This window comes from Heloderma suspectum, chromosome 2 (assembly GCF_057233095.1).
Source record: "Heloderma suspectum isolate Gila_16-S chromosome 2, 16-S_ref, whole genome shotgun sequence".
Classification (NCBI taxonomy): domain Eukaryota; kingdom Metazoa; phylum Chordata; class Lepidosauria; order Squamata; family Helodermatidae; genus Heloderma; species Heloderma suspectum.
In genome coordinates, this window is record NC_139459.1 from 23,360,869 (window position 1) to 23,388,593 (window position 27,725).

Consider the following 27,725-nt stretch of genomic DNA (forward strand, 5'->3'; position numbering starts at 1 on the left):
TTTTTTCTGTACAATCTCCTTGATAGCAATGGTATGTCTACATATCCTGTTGCCTGCAGGGGGATTTGCAGAGTCCCGTCCTCAGTGTACATAGCAGGGGCCATGTTTTCTAACTGCTTCAGTGGCTAAAGATGTACGAATCCCACTTACCAGTCTGCTGCCGGGGTCCGCTGGGGGAAGGTGATCCGTCCCTCTCCTCTGGAATTCTCCCCAGCCGGCTCTGCTCAGCAGCAAGGCTGTGGAGCCGCCAGCCGGGGCCAGCCAGAGCCGGACTTCCGGCCACTGCTGGGCCGCTGCGGCCACAAATGGCGGCCATCATAGCGGCCGCCGTTTGCATGCCTGCATTAGGCCATGATAGGCTATGTAAGTATTTGCGTCCCTGCCTTTTGCCATGATAGGCTACGTAAATACTTATGTAGCCTATCACGGCCTAATGCAGGCACGCAAATGGTGGCTGCTACGACGGCCGCCATTTGTGTCTGCAGCGGCCGGAAGACAACCTGGAGCTGCCGCTGCAGCTGCTGCTGTCAGGTAGGTCTGTCCCGGGGGGGATTTCAGGGGGTAGCGGGGGGGGAGTCTGTTCAGCCACGGACTCCGGCGGGCCGGATTCTAAATAAACCGGCTTCACTGGAGTCTGTGGCAGATTTCTGCAACATCCCTATCAGTGGCTAGTTTCTGTTAAAAGGAAAAGCAGCCCTTGGACCACCTCATCGGGAATCCAGAAAGAGTTCAGATTCTGTACCTCGGCCCCCATCTGATCCAGACATTAGCCCGTGAGATGGAGAACATATAGGTCCATTTTGGAATTCAGATCCTCCAAATTCCTCCCCCATCCCTACATAGAAGGAAATTTATTTTTAAGATGATGATTGGAATCTGTAGTTTTTGTAAATTACTTGTATGAAAGATAATTAAAACATTAAAATCTGTTGACGGATGAATTGGGGCACCTTTTTTGGTCAAGGTTTTGGAGTAGAGTAATCTGATTTAAGCTACCAAGCCTGAAATCCGAAGCATGCTTACATGGGAACAAGTCCCATTGAACTCGATGGAAACCTACTTCCAAGAGGACTGCACTGTCAGTGTTGCAGATCCAATTTTAAAGAGTACAACGTAATGTCTGAATCTCAAATATCTAATGTAGAGCTAAGGGCATTCCGGTACTTTGGCTTACGTTCTTGCATGACCAGTTAGTTCCAACTCTGCCATGCTGAAGCTGCAGGGTGCAGGGAAGCTTAGGTTTCTGTTGTCTCCCATGTCTCCAGACCACTGCACATTGGAATACGTAAAGCTACACATGCAAAGAATTCACCCTGAAGTCAACAAGAAGAGTGAATCTCCTCCCATCCATGACAAAGCGCTGATGAATGTTTAAGATAAAGGGAGGGTCAGGGTTTACAAGAGGATTACTTTCCAGCACAGTCTAGCAGTGGTGAATTTATAGCTTATACGTGTTGTGTGTTGTTCCTCTCTGCCATCTTGGTGCAACTTTGCATCAAGGAGTCATGGCTTAATTATCTGCTTCCGAGTGCATTTGGAGTTCGTCCTGCACTTTTGTCCACGGACCGGTAAGTGTAAATTGTCCTAGAGCTTGTCTCCTTTTCTCAGCTAGACCACTAAATTAGTTCCTTGAGTATAAGGGACCTGAATAGTGCTGATGGTGGTGCATTCTGCCGAGGCAGGAGCTCCGCTGCAGTCTTGATCTATAGGTCGTTCAGTGTGTTTCATACGACATGCATTCATTTTCTACTTCAGTACGCTTGTATTGCTGTGTAAGTATCATTTCATTACCTTTAAGTGCAATCTCAAAGGACTTTACTTTTTATTTTTTTAAATACACTCACAGATTGACAGTCAATATGTAGCCATCATGGTTATTAAACTGAAAGTTCCCAAGTTTCAGACAGGCAACGTGATGCTATGAGGTTGAAAGGGACATAAAGATTGGATGAGTTTACTGAAATGGGCAAATCAAAACATTCCTCCAATGAATGGATTTAGACAGAGTTGGTCTAGTAGTTAAAGACCTCATTATTTTTTGACGATTTTGTTTCTTATGTTTTTACAAAGCGTGGCTAGTTTACCTGCAAGTCCACACCATTTTTTGCCTTCTCTATTAGGATGCAGAAGATACATTTACTGGGTACGTTTTTTCTTCTATGCTAGTATATCTGGGTGGATTGTATGGGTTGAGGTTCATTTTATGCAAATGAAGTAAAAGCAGCAAATGTTTTAATTCACTTAGGACAGCTGTTCACTGCTGATTTGAAAGTCTGCAGTTCTAGTTAATCAAAAAGTGTTGTTAATATAAAAAGAACATTTTATATTCTTTGCGTATGGAAAGCTATGTCCTGGATTGGACATTATCCAGTGAAGGAATGTGCACACACTGTGTGGAAGCCCATAGGGCCCAATTAATATGACCTCCCCCCACTTTAGAGGGAGAACAATTAAATGAATCAGCTCTCGTGTATGGAGAGTCCCACATCACATGTATGGTGTATGTATGGCCTCTGTATGGAGGTCCCACATCACATAATAGGTTTGGTATGTAGGAAGCTGATTTATGGTAGGTCAAAGTATTTGCCACAGAAGTGCTTTCTTGTTGAGGACAGGGTGGTGATGAACTGCCAGCAAAGCTCATTCTTGCTTCTTTCTCCAGATGAAGAACATAGGCATGTGTGCATAAGAACTGTGGTGGTGGGTGCTGTGTAGGGACGTACAGGTTCTGTAAAATCCATTCCATCTGTATTTTGTAGATTGTCCAGTGCCTTTCATTCCATTGTCCATTCATTGGATGTTTTCCAAGTTCCCGAATCTGCGCAAATTTGCACGCACAAAAATTCGCAAATCCCCCCCAATGCGCATTTTCGTGCTTTAGCCTATTGGGCAAATGTGCATTTTCAGCCGATGATTTTTTATTTCACATATTTTTCTATGACTATGTTTGCGTAACATTCCAGAAATTAAAAAAAAAAAAAAAGATCTGCAAGTTCGTGGAATCAATGCGAGCCGGGGAAATCTGGTCTGCTGCAGAATTCATGGAAATCTGAATCATTTGATTCTGTTGCAGAGTTCTTCAACGTCTCTAGTGCTGTGAGCTCCTACCTCAGGGGTAGGCACCTTTAGGGATGCCAGGGCCAATTTCAACCTCCAAGAACCTCCTGGGGGCTGCACCCCTACCACGTACTGCTGAATTTTGGCAGCAGCAACAGCAAAACAACAGGAAAACAACTTAAAGCCAAGGGGGCCACATGAGGCCAATGGGCCACATGAGGCTCAACCCTGCCCCCATTATTTTAATTTTTTTTTAAAGCTTCGTCTCTTTTCAGACTGGAGGATTAGACGCATGTAAGTGATCATGGGCATGTATGGTGTTTTCCTGGAGCTTCCAACCCCTTGCTATTTTTCCAATTTCCCCCCCCCAAGTGTTCTTTTTTCCCCTTTAATTTTTCTGTTTTTTAAATGGCATTCTGGGGATGGTGGTAATAATTGTTGGGGTGTCATAAGAGCCCCCAAGCCCTTTCTGTTTTTTCTGTTTCCACTTGTGATCTTGACATTGCGTGCCTCAGTTTGCCTTTTTCTGTGCTGGTGAAGCAGACAAACGTGGGCTCAAAGGAGAGCTCTTGTTTTGTCGGATGGGTCAGAAATACCCCCCAACCCATCTGTTTGAACTTTTGACCATGAAGTTAACTTCTATACCTTGGTTTGCCCTTTCTGTGTAATGTGAGGTAGACCCTGTGGTTCTGCCTGCGGTTAGCTGCCTTATATGCTGCTCCACCAGCCGCAACTGAATTACCAATCTAGTTCAGCTTTGTCTACTTTGGCAGCTCTTCAGGGTCTCAGCCAAAGATCATTCACATCCCCTGTTACCTGAGATTTGGAGGTGCTGGGATTGAACCAGGAACATTCTGCATGCAAAGTAGATGTTTCACCACTGAATTGCAGTCCTCCTCTGCGGTGGACGAGAGAAGTCTGTGTCCATTGTTCAACCACATGAAAGAAATGGCTGGCCTGAATACAATACCTGCATGGGGACTATGGCCTATGGCATTTCTCATCATGGTCTGTTTGAGGCTGGTCACATGCTATGCCCGCAAGCTGAATGCCTCCCTTCTGTTTCCCACAGTAACTCTTTGTGTACCATGCCTCACTGTATGAATTCAGGTCTGTTCTTCCTACCAAATCGCAAACAAAGCAAACCAAAACAATCCACGAGGCAAGACATCCACACAACAAGCTTGTTTCATGGAGACAGCAAGAACCAGAGCAGTTTAGAACAACTTCTGCACTACTGACAGAATGGTGGGTGCGTGGCCACTACAGGGGCATTTTAAAAGGAGCCCTGACATGGCAGCTGTTCGGTGGTTTCTCAAATGCAGGTTATGATTCTACAGACTATTTACTAGGATTATAATATGACTTGTGACAATGGGATGTTTGCAGGCCTCCCCTATTTCCCCCTTCTGCATGCAGTACTTGGAAATGAAAACACATGCCTGGGATCTTAGAGCCACTTGATACATTAAGGACATAAGAAGAGCCATGTTGGATCAGACCAAGGGTCCATATAGTCCAGCATTCTGTTCACACAGTGGCCAACCAGCTCTTGGCCAGGAACCCACAAGCAGGACATGAACACAACAGCACTCTCCCACCCATGTTTCCCAGCAACTGGTGTGCATAGGCTCACTGCCTCTGGTACTGGAGGTAGCATATCGCCATCAGGACTAGTAGCCATTGATAGCCTTTTCCTCCAGGAATTTAACACCCTTTTAAAGCCATCCAAATTGGTGGCCATCATTATATCCTATGGTAGTAGTTCCATAGTTTAACTATGCAGTGTGAAGAGGTGCATAGTTGGCTTTGATCCAGAGAAAGGTGTGTGCTGTTTTGCTTATTCATTGGCTTTTCCTGACTAGGGATGGGCGAACGAGCAATGTTGCTAGGATTCCCTGAAGATCGTCTTGCTGGTCATCTTGTGCCTGATTCCTGGTCAAATTTGCAATTGCTGCTCACTCTGTATGAATGGGAAAATTGTGCTAATCAAGCAGTGATCAAATGCGATCAAATTTGTGCAGCTTTAGTCTGAGGAGGAAGCGGGCTTATTCAGTCTACCCTGGAAAGTTGTGCAAATTAGGAAATGTGTACAAAAGCAAACTGGGAAAGTTGCACATATCAAATGCAACCACATGCCCAACAATTTGCACACATTTTCGGTGGACACGTACTCATGTTTGGGGCTTCGAACCAGGCATGCTGTTTGAAAAAAATGGAATTCTCATACATCCCTATTTCTAACTCCTCCTTGAATGCCCCCAAAAGTTAGGGGACCCTCTGCACTGGCATGGGAGAGGGCTGAAGTCTAGAGGAGGGGATTGGCTAGAAATCAGGCACCCCTCCTGTCTGTACAGGGAATTGCCTTCCACTTATGCAAAAAACTCCTTCGATCCCGCCCATTATGATTACATAGGTACACTCCTAAAATGTATACACCTAAATAAGTGTGAATGTGATCAGATTGTGATTGCACATACATACCTTACGCAGGGAGGCAGGATTGGCTATGGCTGTGTGTTGATTGTACACATGGTGGAAAATGTGTGTTAAGCTGCTTTATTTTCCTTCCTGGACTTTGACTCATTATACAACTGGTCCCACAACTAGGGCTGATTTTTTTTTATTTGAAAGAGCAGTGGGATAGTGAAACTTGTACTTGTCACAATCGCAGGTCCAGATCAACAATCCCATCACACACACACACACACACACACACACACCCCTATTTTTACGAGCCCAAATGTGGAGCCAGTTTCATGATGTCAGGATTGTAGGTCTGTTTCTTCCGTAACAGAGATCCTGGTTTTGACTCTGTCTTGCAGTATTGCTAACATGCCTCTTGCATCACGTGGCTGAGCTCTCAGTGCGATGGCAATAGACCACATGGCAAACTTAACTTAAACACAAATAATATCATATCTTCCTTGTTGGTGATAAAAGGCACCCCTATAAAGACCTGTAAGTACTGCTGTCAGGGTGGAACACTGTTAGGTTGGGTAGTATTTTTACTACCTCATTTAAGCCTTCAAATGTAACAGCTTCCTAAAACCAAACCACAAAGCCAACTGCTCATGATCTTAAAGGCATGACTGCCCCCTCCCACTAGCACAGCTCCTCCTTGTGTCTTCCAGCAACACGTAGTTGATTGCAGACATCTCTTGTGACATGGTGCTCAGTATTTGACTTCCTCCAGCAATCAGAAGCCAATGAAATGACACGAGGCAGGGAAATGTTGAGTGAAGTGACATTGCATCACATATCTGCTTTAATTAAATGTTTCAGAGTAGGGGTGCAGAATCTCAGGTCCAGGGTCCAAATCTTGCCCTCCAGGGATCTAAGTCGTGTCCTCTGGGGAACCCAGAAGGTAGTGGCCCTTCATTTGGTGGTTTCCTTGCTTTCATGCAGTTTTTCCCCATTCTAAAAGGTTGCAATGCCTCTCCGAAGGCTTTGTTACTGGCAGTGCGAGCTTTAACCTAAAATATGATGGTGTTTTGGAGACCTTGGCCCACCCCTTTTGCCTTCTGCCCCACCCATCACTGGAATGTGACCCCTCCCCAGATCTTCTCCAAAATGTAATTCAGCCTTTGGGCTGAAAGAGGTCCGACACCCCTTTATTAGAGTATTAACAGGAACTTGTTACTTGGAGTGTATGAGCCTGGTGTTGTACCATCTTCATTGACTTTCTTTCTGAAGTCTCTCCCATTTCTAGGGAGTGATCTGAAATGATCTGGATTGAAGAGTCTACCTTTTGGTTTGCAGGAAGAATGTTTTTCCAGAAAGAATTAGACATACTTTTGGAGGGTAGATCTAACTGTGGCCATTAGTCATGACAGCTAGATGGAATCTAGATTTAGAGGCAGTGTGACTCTTGAGTACTTGTGGCAGAACCAGGAAGAGCTGTTGCTTTCCACAGGCATCTGGCTTGCTGTTTTTGGGACAGGATGCTGCACTATCTGGTCTGATTCAGCAAGGTCTCCTTGTATTCTTGTTAGCTGATATTCTTTATACCAGCTGTGGGCAGATTTCAGACTTGCAAGGTCTACTTTATATTTTACTAGGACCCCCACGTCTATCAACCAGAAGTAGATACAGAAGACATAGACTTAGTATTAAAGAATTCTGAGCCCATGAATTTGTTTTGAGTACCAGAATTGAATGGAGCTCACAGACCTTTCACACAACAATCCACTCATGGTTACAACAAGCATTCTTCATTTCAGCAGTATAATTTAGGGTGGGGAGAAATCATGCCTGCTATTGTTAAAACGATTGAGAGTCAGGAATCCTTGCAGACCTACTTCAGATCACCCAGAGATCTGCCAGTAGATGCTGATCTCCCTTCTGTCTTTACACTACATCTGTGGTGCCAAGATACTCCAGTCTAGTTAGAGGCACGGCTCCAAAGCTTCATTGGTTTTAATTTTACCAGCATTTGGCACTTTCTTGGCATCTCTTAGCTAAATCTTCTTTACCTCAATTGCTCAGTGTCTTGGATCTGTGTCTAAAATTACCCAAGGCAAAATTTTGATTGACGCTTTTGCTCAAGGAAATATGGCATCTTGAGATTTTTCTTTTTGTATGTGAAATTTGAAATGTGTTCTGCAGGAAGAATAGTTGGATGCTTGACTTGTCAAGGCAGAGGCTGCAGTCAAATCCATCTCATTGAAAAATGTAAACAACTGATTTATAAATGACTAAAGATGGATCCTAATAGCGGGTTGCTGTGTATGCGAGAGCCATGCATAATACCCACTGGATTATGTGCAACATGGCTGATCGATTTTGAAATCAATGAAACTAAATAGGTTTAAAGTTGGGTTATTTTGGAAAACTCACTTGGGGACTGGGCTGCCCAGACCGATAATGCATGCCACAGAATTAAATTAACCCTGTTAATGCCACATGCATGGATTATTAGTAGGGCTGTGATCCTATTTGAACTCAAACACATCCATGGACCCCTAGCAATGTATTTCACTGGAATGCTTTTAGATTAGATGAAGCAGATATTTTGGTGACACAGGTTTTGATAACTAACTTTAAAAAAGAGTTGTTGATGTCACTTTCTCGGTTCTTGGTATGCTAGACATTACATGCCAAACTAGACATTATATGACAAATTAGACATTACACAGCAAATGTGTTCAACAGTCTTGAAATATTGGTTGTTTTTTAAAAACTGAAGATAACTGTAGGAGGCTGGAATTTTTATTGTAAGAGATAGATAGATAGATAGATAGATAGATAGATAGATAGATAGATAGATACTCCTTGCTTGTGGAAAAGGGGAAAGTAGACCATGAGCTAAAGTTTAAGTAGCCTTCCCTCTGCTACCCCTCTGATAAAATTCACCACCTCCGACAGCTGACTCGTATTATGTGGGGAGACTGCTACATGTGTTTGCTGTGTCCTGTCTAGCATGGCTCCAATTGGCAGAAACTGGTTCAGCACGTTAAACAAGTTCTGTGGTTATAACTGTTGAGGGTTATATATTTTTAATGGTGGGTGGTATGCAGATATCCGGGAAAATAAGCTGGGAAAAGCAGAGATCAGTGTCCAGGGAGATGGTCCTGTAGCAGAATAAAGACAGGCAAGGAAGGACTATATATATATATATATATACACTATAGGACTATAGTATAATACAATATTTACTTGTTTATTTGGTGGTATGTTTCTGTTTTACACTTCTTGCAAAATCTGCTTACTGTAAGTTGTATCCAGTGTTCCTGCTTAGAGTAGACCTACTGAAATGAATGACACTTAAGTTAGACTAAGATTGGTTACAATCCTATGAACAGCTATCCCTCTTTCAAACCACCTTCAGTTCTTTGGAGAAACTACCACATGCCTCTTCCTAAAGGATGGATGTGAAATAAAGAAAAATGAGTGGTGTGAAATACAATAAAATTGGTTGCTCTTATGGCCAAGGCAAACAAAAGGATGACGTTTGTGTAGGGCATGCTTACATTATCAAATATTGCACTTTCAAATACATTGTCATAGGATATTGGCTTTTAAAAGGACATTATGAAGATCTCTCAATGGTTTCCAGCAATGGTGGCTGAGAATAGGACATTGGTTTATTATATTTTTTTAAATGCTTGATCTTCATTATGAGGAAAAGATTCATAATTTGGTTATAGTCCAGTGCCTAGTCCTTCAAAGGCTTTAAGCGTCTGAGGCCTAATTAATTAGGGTGGTAAACCTACATCTCGGCTGTACCACTTCAGATTGCAGATGGGAACTTACCTGATTATTAAAAAAATAAATACATCCATGAACATAGAAAGTCAGCATGTTGGGAAGAAGCATTCTGATGTAGCCTTCTCCCTGATTTCTGGGTTTCTATGTGGAAGGGATGTGGTAGTGGGGTGTGTATGAAGAAACATGCAATTCTGTAAGCCCCCACATGTGGCCTGAAGTGGTACAGGCCAGATACAGGTTCCCCCTCAGGGAGAACTAGGCTAGAAATGCCGCAATGAAATGCAGTTCCAGGTAAACATCCAACCTGTTTGTTTATCAGACTCCTGCGTAGGTGGAAGGTGTTTTGAACGTGTTGCCACATTCTGCAGAACAGCTTTATAAGGGGACCTTTAAATGACATGCACCCAGTTTGATCTTTTGTTTAATCAATTAGCCCGAGGCTGTTAATGGGAGTTGAGCTGTGTTGTAAGTTAGAAAAAGGGAATTCCCAGGATAGTTAAGGGAACTTTGTTGCCCGTCTTGTGTATGTTAATGTGTAATTTATACAAATAGAGATTTTAATTATTAAAAACAATTCTTACCGCTATGGATCGCTGTTTCACTAGGTGACTTTACACCTTTGTCCAGGAAATCACTTCTTCTGCGGCAGGGAGTGAACGAAATATGAATACACTAATAGAAGGTTAGGCGACCTGGTGCTTTCTAGATCTTTTGGACTACAACTCATATAATCCCTTACCATTGGCTATGCTTGGCAGGGTTGTGGTAGTCTAAAACATTTGGAGAGCACCAGGTTGCCTACCCCTGCCGACAGGGCAGCAAGGAAGAGCTGGGCAGCCCACAAGGAAGTGGAAGTACATTAGGAGGCAGTTTGGGTTTGATCTGAGGGAGGCGGAATAGCTTATTTCGGAGTAGGTGGGCTTATTTGTTTATTCAGTTCTGTGGAGTCAGCTAGCTGGCCAAGGCTGTGGGAACAAGTAGCTGCAGGAAGCTCAATTAGATTTTGCCTCCACACGTGCTGAAACAGGAAGTGTGAGTGAATCACACTTCCTGTTTTTTATCATGAAATTTTATTTTATATTGAAACAAGGTTAACAAAATAAAGGCAACAGAAAAGAGAAGCAAAAGAATGTGCATAGTAGTAAACCACAGTCACTAAAGAAACAAAGGAATTCACTAATTATAGATCTAAGTAGGGGCCCAATTTCTAATGAAAGTAAAAAATGCAAGTTCTAGAACATGTGAAAGGAGCGTGTGCAGGCGTATGCCATGTTGTGTGTTTGTGAATAGTAATCAGTAACTTCTTGTTATCAATACTTTTCTGTTTTACATTTGAAATGTGGAGCTCACACATTTCCTCTGTGGGGTAATGTGTGTGCTTCCCCTACGCAGGGCTGTGGCAGATGCTACAGAGAAAGCTGAAATACAGGAAGCACAAGTCACACTTCCTGCTTTTGTCCTTGGGCCTGGTAACAACCCGCTTCAGGTCTGGATCGGGAGGGAGGGCAAATTGTGCCACCCCACTGCTAGGAGGGGCTTACCACTTGCACTGTGAGGCATCAAGGTGATGGGGTGCTCTGGAGAGCCCCACTGGCTGCTCTCTCTCTGCAGCAAATGTTGCAGCAGGAGAGCAGTTGGCAAGGCTTTACGGAGCAGCTGCCCAACTGACACGTTGCTCTGAGGACACCCAGAGCAAGGCATTAGGTAGGCAGGCTCTCTGGCTGCGTTCCTTCTATGGCAAATGTGGCCAGCTCGATGCCTTACTCTGAGGGCTACTCAGAGTGAGGCATCAGGTGGGTAGGCTTTCTGGAGAGCCCTTCCGGCCACTGACCTGGTGTAGCAAATGCTGCAGGAGAGTAGGTGGTGTGGCATCTGCCCGATGCCTCACTCTGAGGATTCCTTAGAGTGAGGTGGGTGGGTTCTCCAGAAGCCCACCAGGCCCAAATGCCTTCTCCTTCCTCACAGCAAGGAATGAGGTAGCTATGGAGACCACCTATACCACAAATGGGAACATCCCCCCTAAAGCTCCAAGGCAGACAGGTGGAGTGATTTTTTGAAGGAAGATTGATTTCCAAGAAGGCCCAGAACTAGATTCTCTACTGTGATAGAATTGGAAAGATGGTGGTCATTTCAATATCTTTGCATCAGTTACCAAAGCAGAGGCTGTAAAGTACTTTTTTTTTATTAGTACATAGTGAATTGACACTAACCCAGGAATGCAGTATGCTGCCTATATAAACAACAGTGAAGTCAATATAGACATTTAGAAACCACATTTGATTGTTGATGGGTGGGGTAGATAAGCCCTTAGAGGTCACCAAGGTCTGGATTTAGCAGCTAGATTGGTTTCTCAGGAGGTAGGCAACATATAGTCTGTATGCCTGAGGAAGACTACTGGTGGCCTCCAACATCTAGTGCAGAGATGGTGAACAAGATGGCCATGTCCTCATTTACAGAAGACAGTCCTTTATTTGAAGGGCTGCCAGAGGACTGTCCTCTATGTTGAAGGCATCCTCTATTTCAATGGCTGCCCAGTCCAAGTCTGGTTTAAAGATAAAGAAACCTCCAGAGGAAGAGTTGGGCCTTGGAGTTGCCCAACAACAGCACCTGGACAGCAGACTAAGCAAGGCACACGGGTCACCTGCTTACCGTCTTCCGCACTGTGGTGATATGCATTGTATTTCTATTTAAATTATAATACTCATTCCTAAATTTGCACTTATACATATAAATTAGCATATGCTTTTTTATTTTTGCAAAATGCTGTCCTCTTTTGACCTTTTTTTTGGTAATGCATTTCCTCTTTTTCTTGTGATTCATAAGTGGCCACCCTGTGGTGACCCTATGGCCCTCTAGCTTCCCTCGGCCTCCTGGAGCTGTCCGACTCTCCAGTTCCTGTTGAGTTCTCTCTACATTCTTACTCCTGTGGTGTCATCAAACTCTCTGTGTGTGGCCTAGCTTGAAGTACGCCCTCCTCTCTCTCTCTCTCTCTCTCTCTCTCTGTGAGTGTGTGTGCGCGCACGTATGAGAGAGAAAGAGAGAGATTTGGAGGTGAGGGTGGAAACAACTGAAACCGAGGGTTGGGGGGAAGCCTCAGTTGGCCTGTATTAAAAAACAAAGAGAGGGATGAAAAAAGTAGATTGAAGGGGAATCAAGGAACCATCAGAAGACATTATCTATTCCTTTTAAAATAAAGAACTCACTTTCTGAACGGTAAAAATGCCCGTTGGATTGTCCTTCGCGACCTGCCTAGCAACAGATGGTTCTGTCAGAAAAACAGAACCATCCCCACTTGACCAGTCGGAGAAAGAGGCTGAAAATTCCTGCTGGCTTAAGAAGCAGGTCCATCTGGGAAACAGATTCACCTGGCAAGAACGAGAGAGATTGGTGCCAATAGGGGATCCACACACCCCTGCCTAAAGCAAATACTAGCTTCAGAAGAAGAGAGGAAAAGAAAGAAAAGAGGAAAAAAACCTTTATCTTCCTTGTCTTCTTTGATCCCATTAATTATCAGTTTGCCAGGTCATGCAATTTGCATTCTAAATAACCTGCCTGACTTCACAGGTGAGTTTGGCCCTCAGCTTTTTAGCCACTGTGTTGTATGAGGTCTGTATTACAAAATACACATATCTCAACTTGGATACCTTCCCATATAGCATAGTTCCGCAAAGGGATGCCACTACTGCACCTAAAAGTAACCCTGGCTTATGGCTGTAACAGCCATGGGAGTCAATCCTATTTAGTGTATGGTTTGCATTTTACCAGCATTAGACGACTCTACACATGGACATCACCAGATGGTCAATATCGAAATCAGATTGATTATGTCCTTTGCAGCCAAAGATGGAGAAGCTCTATACAGTCAGTCAAAACAAGACCTGGAGCTGACTGTGGCTCAGAGCATGAGCTTCTTGTTGCAAAATTTCAGCTTAAATTGAAGAACGTAGGGAAAACCACTAAACCATTCAGGTATGACCTAAATCATATCCCTTATGAATATACAGTGGAGGTGAGGAATAGATTTCAGGGATTAGACCTGATAGACAGAGTGCCTGAGGAACTATGGACGGAGGTCCGTAACATTGTTCAGGAGGCAGCAACGAAATCCATCCCAAAGAAAAAGAAATGCAAGAAAGCCAAGTGGCTGTCTGATGAGGCTTTACAAGTAGCTGAGGAAAGAAGGGAAGCGAAAAGCTAGGGAGAAAGGGGAAGATATACCCAACTGAATGCAGATTTCCAGAGAACAGCAAGGAAGGACAAGAAGGCCTTCTTAAATGAACAATGCAAAGAAATCGAGGAAAACAATGGAATGGGAAAGACTAGAGATCTCTTCAAGAAAATTGGAGATCTCAAGGGAACGTTTTGTGCAAAGACGGGCATGATAAAGGACAAAGAAGGCAGGGACCTAACAGAAGCAGATGAGATTAAGAAGAGGTGGCAAGAATACACAGAAGAACTATACAGGAAAGATCTGAATGTCCCTGATAGGCATGATAGTGCGGTCACTGAACTTGAGCCGGACATCCTCGAGAGTGAAGTCAAGTGGGCCTTAGGAAGCATTAGTAACAACAAAGCTAGCGGAGATGACGGTATTCCATCTGAGCTATTTAAAATCCTAAAAGATGATGCTGTTAAAGTGCTGCATTCAATATGCCAACAAATTTGGAACACTCAACAATGGCCGCAAGACTGGAAAAGGTCAGTTTACATTCCAGTTCCAAAGAAGGGCAATGCCAAAGAGTGTTCAAACTACTGCACAATTGTGCTCATTTCACATGCCAGCAAGGTGATGCTCAAAATCCTACAAGCTAGGCTTCAGCAGTATGCGAACCGAGAACTACCGGAAGTACAAGCGGGGTTTCGAAGAGGCAGAGGAACTAGAGATCAAATCACCAACTTTCTCTGGATCATGGAGAAAGCAAGAGAATTCCAGAAAAATGTCTATTTCTGCTTCATTGACTACGCTAAAGCCTTTGATTGTGTGGATCACAACAAACTGTGGCAAATTCTTAAAGTGATGGGAGTACCAGACCACCTTACCTGTCTCCTGAGAAACCTGTACGAGGGTCAAGAAGCAACAGTAAGAACCAGACATGGAACAACCGATTGGTTCAAAATTGGGAAAGGAGTACGACAAGGCTGCATATTGTCGCCCTGCTTATTTAACTTATATGCAGAGTACATCATGAGAAACGCCGGGTTGGATGAATCACAGGTCGGAATTAAGATTGCTGGGAGAATTATCAACAACCTCAGATACACAGACGATACCACCCTAATGGCAGAAAGCGAAGAGGATCTCCTCTTGTTGAGGGTGAAAGAGGAGAGTGCAAAAGCTGGTTTGAAACTCAACATTAAAAAAACGAAGATCATGGCATCTGCCCCCATCACTTCCTGGCATATAGAAGGGGAAGAAATGGAAGCAGTGACAGATTTTACTTTCTTGGGCTCCAAGATCACCGCAGATGGTGACTGTAGCCATGAAATTAAAAGATGCTTGCTCCTTGGGAGGAAAGCTATGGCAAACCTAGACAGCATAGTAAGAAGCAGAGACATCACCTTGCCGACAAAGGTCCGTCTAATCAAAGCTATGGTTTTCCCAGTAGTAATGTATGGCTGTGAGAGCTGGACTATAAGGAAGGCTGAGCGCCGAAGAATTGCTTTCGAACTGTGGTGCTGGAGAAGACTGTTATGAGTCCCCTGGACTGCAAGGAGGTCAAATCAGTCAATCCTAAAGGAAATCAACCCTGAGTGCTCATTGGAAGGACAGATACTGAAGCTGAAGCTCAAATATTTTGGCCACCTAATGCGAAGAGAAAACTCCCTGGGAAAGACCCTGATGCTGGGAAAGATTGAAGGCAAAAGGAGAAGGGGACGGCAGAGGATGATTTGGCTAGATAGTATCACCGATGTAATGAATATGAACTTGAGCACGCTCTGGGAGAGAACGCAGGACAGGAAGGCCTGGCGTGCTATGGTCCATGGGATCACGAAGAGTCGGACACGACTGAACGACTGAGCAACAACAAGCAACAACTGTGGATTTAAATTTGGTGTACCATTTATTATTGGAACATTCAGCAATAGTTTTTTGCATATCTCAAGAAAACCCTGAGCTAAAGGAAAGGTGTGGATCCTTCTTGGGATTTCAGAGTAACCATGGCCATTTTCATAGCACGGTAGAGTTCAGACTGGTTCAAATGCAGCACTTGTTCCATAAACACTCCAGAGGAGCCTGGGATTGCCACAGTCTTCTTCCCCACCCGCTGTTGTTGTGAGGTATGCTCATCCCAGAGTTACCATGGAAGCAGGGTGGTGGTGGGAATAAAACCCTTGTCATAATTGTTCAGCATCTCTGTAGCATTCTGTGTACATTAGCTGACATCGCTGGGAATTGGATTTCACAGATTTTGTGTCTCTTTTTCTCCCCGTCATGCCACTTTGCTCTGTTGATGATTTAAACATTCTGCAATGGCGTTCTGTGTTTTGACTAACATTATACTGAGGAATCACCGAACACTTCCAGAACTCAGCATATTTGGTTCAGTGCCCCTCCTCATCCAGATTCTGTTAGTGCTGCTTATGTGCGGATTTTAAAGGTTTCCAGAGGTGACCGTCTTTTATGGATCTGCTTATGGTGCACAGCTGCCTCTTCCTAATAATCGGAAACTGTGTGGATTTTATGACTTAGGACTATCCCGACTTTCTTTTTCTTTGGCAGTTCTTACATTCAGATGCCCAGTAGCACAGTTCTACCCTGTTTTATAGCATGCATACCTTTGTACCTTGTGAATTGGAGAAAATGGGCTATAAGCACTCAGGTTTATCTGCCGAGAGGAATTCCTCCTAGGCTGAAATCAGAAGTTGCTAGTTCTCAATGAGCACAATTTCCCTATTTTCCCTGCCCTATTCCCTCACGTATACTCGTTCTGCCACCAGTAGAAGCCTATGAGGAACTTTCAGGTAAATGCTTACGGTCGTTTAGCTTGTTTCTTATGAGACAATGAAGTCTCCAATTCCCCATAGTTACTCCCATAAGATTCCTTTCTCAGTTTACCTCTGGGCCAAAGATCCAGCAGCACCTGGGAGTTCCTCTGGGGTGTGTGGAGTTTGTATATTGTGTAAATATTGCTTTACTTTCTCTCCATTGGAGTCAATAGCAACAAAGTGAAGGAACATACTTGGGGATCCCACTAGGGTGGGGCCTAAACTTGTTTTCCTGACCCTGGTGACTCCAGCATTGTGAGAATGACTCCAGCACTGCTTCTATTTGCATAGCTCTGTCCTGGGTCCTGAATTGGCACGATCTCACTGGCCGTGTTTGCACAGAATGATAAGCAAGAATCCTGGTTTATTAAGCAGCAGTGTGAGTAAGGCGCATGCTGGTGCACATAGCCCATTTGTTCCCACTTCACTTCTCCCTTTGCACGTGTAGATAAACCCAGAAAGGGGAGAGTTTTGCATTAGCGCCAAACCTGGGATTATGGTTTATTGTGCCCAAACAAGCCTGGATTTGTAAGCAAACAACAAACCCTGGTTTAAAGCTGGCTTACAATCCTGGCTTGTTCAGATGCAATAAACCATAATCCTGGGTTTGAATATAATTCAAAGTTCTCTTCCTCATTAGCTTATCTGCTTGTACAAGGGGAGGAGTGAAGTACAAGGATGTTGCTTATTCACATCGAGATTTAATAAACTGGGTTTTCTGGCTTAGAGCATTTTTATCCTACATTCTTTCAAGGAGTTCTGGTGGCATCCATGGTCCTCCCTCACCATCGCAATAACAAACACCCTGTGAGGTACGCTAGGCTGAGAGAGAGTGACTGGCCCAGGATCATTCAGTGGGCTTCATGGCTGAGTGGGAGATTTGAACCCAGGTCTCCCTGGTACTAGTTTGATGCTGTAACCCAGCCTTCCCCAACCTGGTACCTTCCCAATGTTTTGGACTTCAACATCCATCAGCCCACCTAGCATGCTGGGAGTTGTAGTCCAAAACATCTGGAAGGCACCAGGTTGGGGAAGGCTGCTTTAACCACTACATCACCCTACTCTCGAAGAATACACAAGAGACACTTTCAACACTTGTAAGTGTTATACAAATGCTAACTTTTTATTTTTTTCTGTCATCTTCCATTTCTGATGCAGGCAGGACATTGTAAACAACCAGGAAGCAGTGGAGGCTGGTGGCTCCAGTGTCAGTGGGGCATACCTTTGGCTATTGGGCGGTATAGAAATGAAACAAATAAATAAAAATAAATAAAAATACCTTGGATAGCTCCTTTTGAGTTCTGACTGGTTTCGACTGAAACCCAGAGCGGATTCCCCGCCCCACTGACATCGGAGCCACCAGCCTCCACTGCCAGGAAGGAGTGCATTGGCACATTTGTTTAAGACAGCCCTGGCCAGGCTGACTGGGGATGATGGGAACTGCAATCCAACACATCAGTAGGGTACCAGGTTGTGGGAAGGCTGGTTTAAAATAACTACCTTGAATGGTGGATGTGTGTGTGAGTGTGTGTGTGTGTGTGCGTGTTTAAAGCTCCTTTTCATACAGACAGGCATAGCTGTCTTCCCTGTGACTCATCATTATAGCTTGCAGCTCCTTGAATTCCAGTCTAGCCGTGAGAGAGCCTTGAAAGATTTCTAAGAGGGTGGCAGAGGTGTGCCTTTGTCCTTCAGAACCTAAAGGCGAAAATATATAAGGAAGTTGCTTTGGATCTTCATTCACTGTAGGAAGAGAAGTGCAGTTTTGTGGCTCCAGAATCCACAGTATTACTGTGTCTGTCGTCAGTGTGAGAGAAGAAAGGTAAGGACAAAAGAACCTTTGAGATCGCTTTCCTCTTAATGGAGAATCTGTCTTTGTTTCGTTTTTTTACTTGACTGCTTCCACCTTTGTTGCGGGCCTGCTGCTAATACTCTCCTATGAAAATAAATGCTTATCCCCCTCCGTATTAACACTACGGTGCTTTTCTTATTAGATCTATGCTTGGAACCAGAGATTTACAAAAATATATAATAAATATAAATAATTTAGGCCTATACCAGCTTTAGGGAGCAGACACTGTGTTACATCTTCAGTCCCTGGAATTTAAGGGGATGCAAAGGTTTGGAGGGACAGGGGAAGGGAGTTACTACACCATGGAGATGTGATGTGCCCTACCTCCTCTCTCCTTTATCCTTCCTCTTCCATAGGAATCTCCTAAGAAATTCCTCAACCTCCTGTCTACAACAGCCAGATACCTCTGGGAAACTCAAAGTTGGGTGTACATTGTGGTAACTGTCTCATGTTGTCTTCAGCATTTGCTAATCCCAGCAGGATTATCCTAATGCTTTCTCTGGACATGAAGTTTCCATTTTAGCCACTGGTGGGCCTATTAAAAGCCATCTTTTTTTTTTTTTACCTGTCTGGATGATTAAAGTGCCCCACATATTGTGGGAATGAATTCCATCACTTGAATTAGGGACTGTGTAAAGAAGAACTTCCATTTCTTTGCCCTGAAACCTATCATCAGTCATTGTCACTGGATGACATTGAGTTCTGGTGTCTTGAGAGAGATTATTAAAAATTTTATCAGCTTCTATTTTATGTCTCCTCCCCTGCCTAACCTCTGTATTACAAAGAGCCAACTTCTTTAAAGATTTTCTCTAAAGGATGCTCTGGTCCTCTGATCATTTAATTGATTTTGTCCATCTTTTCCATTTCTGTAATATCCCTTTTTGAGATGTGCTGAGCAGAGCTGCTCACAGTATTCAAAATATGATTATAGCTTTACATTTCTTAAGATACTTCCCTTCCCTTCCCTTCCCTTCCTTTTCTTTTCTTTTCATTCCCTTTCCCTTTCCCTTTCCCTTTCCCTTTCCCTCTTTCTTTCTTTCTTTCTTTCTTTCTTTCTTTCTTTCTTTCTTTGTATTGCCCCAAGGTCTTTTTGCCAAGTATTGCATCTAGCTTAGACTCCATCATTGAATAGGTGAAGTTAGGATTTTGGCCTTCCTACATCCCAGTTTATGTGGCTGCAGGAACGTTTGTAGTTTCCAGTTCAAAGGGAGTGCTTAAAGCAGCCTAAGTTGATCCCCTTGTGAAGTGTTTCTACACTGGGAAGCCAGTATTGATGACCTGCATTATGTCAATGCAGTTAAATATCTGTGCCCTCAACATTTCCACCCCTGTATTTCCTATTCTGAGAGAGACCATGCCCCAGAAAAAGAGCCCAGATGTTTTATACCTCTCTTTCTGAAATAGTGATTGGCAACAGATCATGTCAATGTGTGCATGGTCACAGAAACAGGGGAAGTACCTGTACCATCATTCAAATGAAATTATCATTCTAAGAACAAATAATTCAGTGAATTGGATCCAGACTCAGTCTTTCTTCAAGCAGACCCACTGAAATCAGTGGGAACTGAAACCGTGGCAAACGGAACGATCTCTCCAAACCAGGATAAAGCTGGTGCAGATGTTGCCACAGGTTTTAGTTTTCACCACCAAGGAGCTGTTCTGCTAAGCAACATTATGTGGGAGGTAGAAGCTGCCACACACACCTAGTTCCTGACTCCAAACCATCTTTTAGAAAACTGAAAGTATTTTCAAGTAGCCATTCTTTCTCACAATGGCAGGCTGGGGTGGACCCCCCTCAGGGAGCATAGCATACCAGGGATGTCTGTGCATGTGTAGAGTTTTACATGCTGTACAGCTCTAAGCAGCTGCTCTTAGGATTTCTCAAATTATGGGCTGGGGCATCACTATACTCCTGATAGGGAAGTGTGAAGTTCAGAATTCCATATTGGTGCAGGACCAGTTAATTCAGATTGAAGATGAGGAAGATCATAGAATCATAGAATAGTAGGGTTGGAAGGGGCCTACAAGGCCATCAAGTCCAACCCCCTGCTCAATGCAGGAATCCAAGATGTGGCATGTTGGGTGCAGAAGCCAAGCAGGTATCTTCAGTGAGGGAACAGAAGTCACAGTCAGTTTTCAGGAGTCTATGTCATTTCATAAAACTGATGAAACATTGTGGCTATACCACCCTTTTAAAACTTTGAGGCTTGGGTCTGTGGAACTCCCTGCCACAGTATTTAATAAAGCTTTCAGATAGACCTTACAGTTAGGGAATGCTGCATTAATTATAAAACCTTTAACTGCTGCCACCAATATTCCAGTACCAGAGGCAGTGAGCCTATGTACACCATTTGCTGGGGAACATGGGTGGGAGGGTGCTGTTGTGCTCATGCCCTGCTTTTGGGTTCCTGGTCGACAGCTGGTTGGCCACTGTGTGAATAGAATGCTGGACTAGATGGAACCTTGGTCTGATCCAGCAGGGCTCTTCTTAGGTTCTTCGATCGTCTATGCCTTATAAAAACTCAGTAGCTTGGCTGTAATGGGATCAACTCCACCACTAGAGACAAGTGTATAGGATGAACAACATTAAGGTGTTTGTTAAGGGGATTATTAACATAAGATGCTGTATTTATTTATTTTATTTATTAAATTTATTAATCACCCATCTGATTAATGATTAATCACCCATCTGATTAAATTTATTAATCGCCCACTCTGGGCGATGTACAACAATAGAACAGTTTAAAACAATAAAATTCTACATTAAAAACATCATATTCTAAAAATACCCTAACCCTCCCCAAATGCCTACCTGAACAACCATGTTTTTAATGCGTGGCAGAAGCTCATTAAAGAGGTGGCATGGTGGAGTTCCTTAGGGAGGGAGTTCCGCATAGTCGGGGCCACCACAGAGAAGGCCCTCTCCCTCGTCCTCACCAGCCTAGCTGTCCTGGCTGATGGGACAGAGAGAAGGCCATCCAAGGCTGATGTCAGGGTGGAAACTGAGCCCATAGAACCCCAGATCAGTTCTGATTCTGAGGAGGAACAGCAATCTGTGGGAAAGGAGCCCGCTCATCCCTCACAGGCACAGCAGCTGGCAGAGATTCCTCCTGCCAGCATTCCTGAGATAGTGACCCTGGCAGTGAGAGAGTGCGGGAGGGGGGCTTGCTAGACGCTCAACGCAGACGCAGGGAGCGATGAGCGATGGACGGCGCGGAAAGGAGGCGTAGCGCCGGTTTGGCGCGCAAGCAACGGTCGCGTCCCGTGGACCCAAGGGAAAGAGGGAGGAACTCTCCCTAGCCCATAAGTTCAGGGTCTGCAAATGATTCTCCTTCAAACAGGGACCAACTGCCTAACCCACAGAGGTTAGGTGACTCTGCTGTTCATTGCTTAGTCGCTGGTGATTAGCATCTGAAAGAGTCATTAAGTTGTAAAAGGATTAAAGCCTTGAAAAGAATCCTTTTGTCTGTGTCTTGAGTTGGCTATTGGAGTAGACTGAAAGAGACCGCTAGGGCGCTCCTGGCAGTTAAGCGGCCTGTCTGGTGTTGCTGGAGGCGCTCCTTAAGATAGGCTGGGCCGGAACCATATAGGGTTTTAAAGGTCAAAACCAACACCTTGAATTTGGCCCGGAAAACAACTGGTAACCAGTGCAACTCCTTCAGCACTGGAGTCATGTGATCTTGCCAGTGGCTGCCTTTAATCAGGCGAGCCGCCGTGTTCTGTACCAGCTGCAGCTTCCGAAGTGTTTTCAAGGGTAACCCCACGTAGAGCGCATTACAATAATCTAAACGAGAGGAGACCAGGGCATGTACTACTGATCGGAGCAGATGGTCAGGAAGGTAAGGGCGCAGTCGCCATATCAGATGGAGTTGGTACAGCGCTGTCCAGCTCGCAGCTGACACCTGAACCTCCATGGACAGCTGGGAGTCTAAAATGACCCCTAGGCCGCGGGCCTAGTCTTTCAAGGGTAGCTGTACCCCATTCAACACCAGATCAACATCCCTCAACCTCTTCTTGTCTCCCACCAAAAGTACCTCGGTCTCGTCAGGGTTCAGCTTCAGCTTATTCCTCACCATCCAGCCACTCACCGTCTCCAGACATTTAGACAGGGATTCTATGGCCAACCTTGGTGAGGATTTGAACGAGAGGTAGAGCTGCATGTTATCTGCATATTGATGACACCGCACCCCAAACCTCCTGAAGATAGCTGCCAGCAGCTTCACATAGAAGTTAAATAGCATTGGGAACAGGATGGAACCCTGTGGCACCCCACAAGTGAGCGGCCACAGGTCCGAAACCTCCTGTCCCTCTGGTACCTGCCGGACAGGAAGGACCGGAACCACCGCAATACGGTGTCTCCAATGCCCAACCCCTCCAGGCGGCCCAGGAGGATACCGTGGTCAATGGTATCAAAAGCCGCTGAGAGGTCGAGGAGAACAAGGAAGGAGCATTCGCCCCTATGCAGAGCCCTCTTCATATCACCAAGGCAACCAAGGCCGTCCCTATCCCATGCCCAGGCCTGAAGCCCGACTGAAATGGATCTAGATAATTGGCTTCTTCCAAGTGTGCCTTCAACTGCATCGCTACCACCCGCTCCAACTTGCCCCAAAATGGCAGATTTGAGACTGGGTGAAAGTTGTTCATAACTTGGGGATCCAAGGAGGGCTCCTTTAAGAGCGGTCTTATCACTGCCTCCTTGAGGGCTGATGGCATCACTCCCTCCTCAAGGGAGGCGTTCACCACCGCCCTGATCCCCTCACCCAATCTCTCTCTGTAGTCCATAATGAGCCAAGATGGGCAAGGATCAAGTAAGCAGGTGGTCGGCCTTACAGATGAAAGCACCTTGTCCACTTTATCAGGAGGAAGAAGCTGGAACCGATCCCACAAAACCGGTTTGCCACAGGCCGCCTCTTGCTCACTAGCTGTATCCACAGCGTGTGGAGTAACACTCCTAATCTGATCAATTTTATCTGCAAAGTGCCTAGCCAAGGCCTCCCAGGAGGCCTTAGAATGCTCCAGCAGTTCCGGAGCCACTGGACCCACCAGGCTCCGGACCACTTGGAACAGCCTCCTGGGACAGCACTCTGCGGATGTGATAGAGGCAGCATAATATTCCTTTTTTGCTGCATTCACCGCCACGTGATAGGCTGAAGATACAGCTCTAGCCCGTTTCTGATGGTCTTTGGAGCGAGACTTCCGCCACCGGCGCTCTAGCCATCTCACCTCCTGTTTCAGAGCTCGTAACCGTGGATTGAACCATGGTGCAGTCCGAGCCCTGTTCAGGGGGAGAGTGCGTTTCGGAGCCACCCGATCTAATGCCCCAGTGATTGCAGCATTCCAGCCACCCACTAGGGTTTCGACCGAGTGGCCGTTGGCATGTTCCAGAGAATCCCCAAGCACGTTCAGGAATCCATTCAGATCTATAAGGCGTCTGTGGTGGACCATTTTAATGGGTCCTCCACCCCTGCGGAGGGGTTGCGGAACCAAGAAGTCCAACATCACCAGATAGTGATCTGTCCATGACAAGGGGGTGGTGGATATACCCCCGTCTTCCAGATCACTTCCCGCTTCTCCAGAAACAAACCCAAGGTCTAGCGCATGACCAGCTACATGGGTGGGCCCAGTTGGAATAGGGTGCAGCTCCCAGGAAGCCATGGTCTCCATGTAGGGATGGGTGGATCACTTACCCCGTTCCAGGTGGGGGGTCCGCAGGGGGTGGGAAGCGATCCGTTCCTCCCCCCCCAGAATCCGTACAGGCCGGCTCCGCTCCGCCTTGGTCCTGCGGAGCCGGCCGCTAGCTCTGCTTCGCTGGCAAATGTTGATACGGCTGGCAGCCATTGCTGTGCCGTATCTCTGTATGTCAGGCTGCATTTAGGCTAATCTACTAGCTTTATGGCTGCAAATGGCACCCACTAGGCCATTTGCGTCCGGAGCCTGACTTACAGCGATACAGCATGGCAATGCCTTCTGGCTGTATCGACATTCGCTAGGGATGTGGCCGGCTCCGCGGGATCAAGGCAGTGATGGATCCGTCCCGGAAGGATTCTGCGCGGAGGTGGAGGTGAGTGCTCCATTCCGTCACGGGCCCCAGTGAGGCCGGATTCTTAGGGTCCGTGGCGGATTTCTCCCCCATCCCTATCTCCATGAAGTCCCGAGGTGCCCCCATGAGGATGGCCTCTGAATGTACATCAAAGTCCCCCAACACCAATAAGTTAGGGGACTGCACACACACATCAGAGACCACCTCAAGCACCTCGGCCAGGGAGTCAGTTGTGCAGCGGGGTGGACGGTACATGAGCAGAATCCCCAGACTGCCCTTTGGGCCCAACCTCCAGTACATGCCCTCAGCAACCTTGGTCTTCTGGAGAGGGGGTCTGGTGAAGACCAAGGACTCCCAATAACAGCCACTCCCCCTCCACCATTCCCCAGCCCTTGGCTGCTGTGCATATGAAAATCCAGCTGGACACATGGCCGCCAGAGTTGGAGCAGCAGCCTCATCCAGGTTCATGTCATATGAGGGATGCTTTCTGGGTAACAGACCTGGCATTGCAGAGCAGCAAATGAAGGCCAGAAGATGGAGTCACGCCTCCTCCAGCCATCCTTTGGCTCTGGACAGGCCCGGAACTGGGGACAGATGTTAGACATCTCTCCCTTGTTCCCCATACCTGTCATGGCCTGCCCCTAGTGCTCCGTCAGTGCCTGCCGCCCAGCCTCAGTATGTTCTGGCCCCCAACACTCCCCCCACTGCCTCTGTCAGGTACACATGCCCCCTCACTCCCACCTATCAGGCAGGCTACCCACCCCTAAAAACACAACAGAATCCCCCCCAAAACCCACCCCCCACCAACAATTAAAAACAATAATAAAAAAACCACACCCTCTTCCCCAGGTGATGGTAGCTTCTCCTGCAGACCCTGTCTACCAGTCTTCCTCTGCCTCAAGCTTTTCCTGATGTTTCTGGCTTCTGGGATGATTCAGAAGTTTCAACTGCTTGAAACCCTCTGTTCTTCAGGTCCTGTTTCAACTGACAATCAGCTGTCAACAGTGAAGAAATCTCTGACTAATTAACCTCTTTTTATCTCCTGACCAGAACCCCTGCCCAGTCATGTTACCTCAGTCAGGGTCTTCTTTTAGTGACCAAATCCATGGCTCTTTATGGACCTTCTACCCACCAAACATATTTTTGACCCCTTGACCAATCCACATTGGTCAGATCTGGAGGGGGTTGCACTCCACCTAAAGGATCAGGTTTGTAGTTTGGGGGTGCTCCTGGATCCAGCATTGTCACTAGACACTAGCACTGGCATGGAGCACCTTTTATCAGCTTATGCTGATGGGCCAAGGACATCCTTATTTGGACAGAGATAGCCTACCTACAGTTATCCATGCTCTAGTAACCTCTCGTTTGGATTACTTCAATGCATTATATATGGGGCTGCCTTTGAAAATGGTCCAGTAACTTCAGCTGGTCCAAAATAGCACAGCAAGATTGTTTGGGAGGCTAGCCAATGTAATCATATTATGCCAATACTTTCCCATCTGCACTGGCTGCCAGTCCATTTCCAGGCCTGATTCAATGTGCCGGTACTAACATTCAGAGCACTAAACGGCTTGGAGCCAGGTTACCTGAAGGATTGCCTCCTCCCATATATACCTGCCTGGACCCCAAGATCATCCTCAGCAGTGTTTTTCCAGGAGCCCCTGCCAAAGGAAGTGTGATAGGTGGCTACTAAGAACAGGGCCTTTTCTGTTGTGGCACCCTGGTTGTAAAATGAGCTTCCCAGAGAGGCTCACCTGACACCTATGTTGTGCTCTTTTCGGCACCAGGTGAAACATTTTTTATTTTTCCAGGCATTGTAGTCTTTCAGTTCCTGTTGTTTTAAATCTGTTCCTGTATTTTAAATCTTTGCTTTGCTGCTAGGTTTTATTTTTATTTTATACTGTAGTTTTAAACTTTTATATTGTATTTCATCATGCTGTATTTTATGGTTTTAATTGTTGTGGACTGCTCAGAGAGCTTCTGCTATTGGGCAGTTTAAAAATGTAATAAATGAAATAATTGTATTTTTCTATCTGGCTGCTACCTAAATAGACAAAGGCAGCTTCTCCCATTAGTCATTTTCAAACTGTCGGCTTGAACCCTCTGTGCCTTAGCAACCATGTCTGTCTGTCTGTCTGCCTGCCTGCTTGTTGGTTTGTTTGAAGCCTCAACTGTCTTATGTACAATACAGAGTAGCAAAGCCAGGTTTCTGGCCTGCTTGGTCACATTATAAATTCACCCAGAGGTTGTTCACAGAATATAACCACTACAGCCTAACAGATCAAAATGCAGCATTTCTTCACAACAGCTCTAAGTATAAAGCAATTGGTCGCATATAAGTAAGCTAGATAGTGCTGGACTTGCTTTATCACTGGTTGACTCAGATCAGGGCTATACTGGTGGAATAGCCCTGGATCTGCAGGCCAGGGCCAGTTTCTAGGGAAAGATCAAGATGAGTGCTTGCAAGATGAATCCAGACGCAACCAAGCCAGGAGCAGGACTCCAGGATGCAACCAAATGAGCCCCATTCCATCTCCTGTGGTCCAACCGACAACAGAACAGATCAGTTTGTTTATTTAGGTATTTACTTTATGTATATATCTTCTTTCTGTCACTCGAGGTGGATTGCAGTTTAAAATCATTACTTACAGTCTAAGACACATGATACAAAAGACAAAAGGAACATAGTATTACATAGTAAAGGAAAGATGCATACTGACCATGTGAAATGGTCACTGATGGAGACAGTTCTGGGGCGTATGGGTGGAAACAATGGCATGTTGGTTCCAATTAAGACAAGAGTAAGCAACATGGTGCCCATGGGCACCAGTGCACCCTGGATACCTTTCTTGGTGCTCATCAAGGTGTCCTGTTCCTCCCACTTTTTAATGAAAACATATTCTTACTGGCAGCTTGGATTGCTGTAAAATAGATTTCTGTTGGTGCTGAAAACTGGATTCAAAGGAGTTGTGTAGTGTGTTGTACTCACTTGTACTCAGCCTTTTAGACAAGTTACTTGTCCTTTGCCACACCTCACATAGCAGCCATTTTGTGGTGGTGCCCAGGGCAGCTCCTCAAATTGCCAAATGTGCCCACGGCCCAAAAAAGGTTGCCTGCCCCTGAGTTGAGATGTTGGAAGGGAGCCTTGCTGTCTCATCTCCCCCTCTGATGTCGCCAGGTGGAATAATAAGATCCAGCAGTTCAGGTGGGCCAGGCAGACACGTGAGACAGGGAAGATAGCAGAGGAGCATCCAAGTATTAGAATTACAATGAAGAGCTAGAAAAAGAAATAACACCTGGAGGCCTAACCAATAGTCCACTATCAACAACAGAGAGGCTGTTACTCCTGATGCAAAGTCTGCCTGGAAAGTCTATTGCCTGGGCAGCAAATGCAAAAAACATCTGCTTTCATCTGTTGTGTGAGTATCTCATCTCCTTGTGTTGGAGAACACTGGGGATCTTCAGGTCCATGCAGGATGTGCACATCTGAGACCTGGCCCCCAGCTTAAGCCGGGGCTTAAAAGAGGCAAGATGTAGAAGGAGCAGGAAAATATAGAGGAGGTTCCAATGCTATCCTAGATT

At 45.4% G+C, this 27,725-nt stretch overlaps 1 protein-coding gene across 12 annotated transcripts in view; it reads left to right on the forward strand.

The window, feature by feature from the left end:
• The window catches only part of NEDD4L (NEDD4 like E3 ubiquitin protein ligase), a 325,991-nt gene that overhangs the window by 107,087 nt on the left and 191,179 nt on the right, over positions 1-27,725 (forward strand). The window contains exon 1 of one of the 12 annotated variants that reach the window (XM_084832989.1): positions 1,396-1,568. The exons of the other annotated variants lie outside the window; for them this stretch is intronic. The gene's annotated coding sequence lies outside the window, so the exon portion shown is untranslated. Of the gene's footprint in view, positions 1-1,395; positions 1,569-27,725 lie in introns of those variants that run through there. 12 annotated transcript variants of the gene reach the window in all.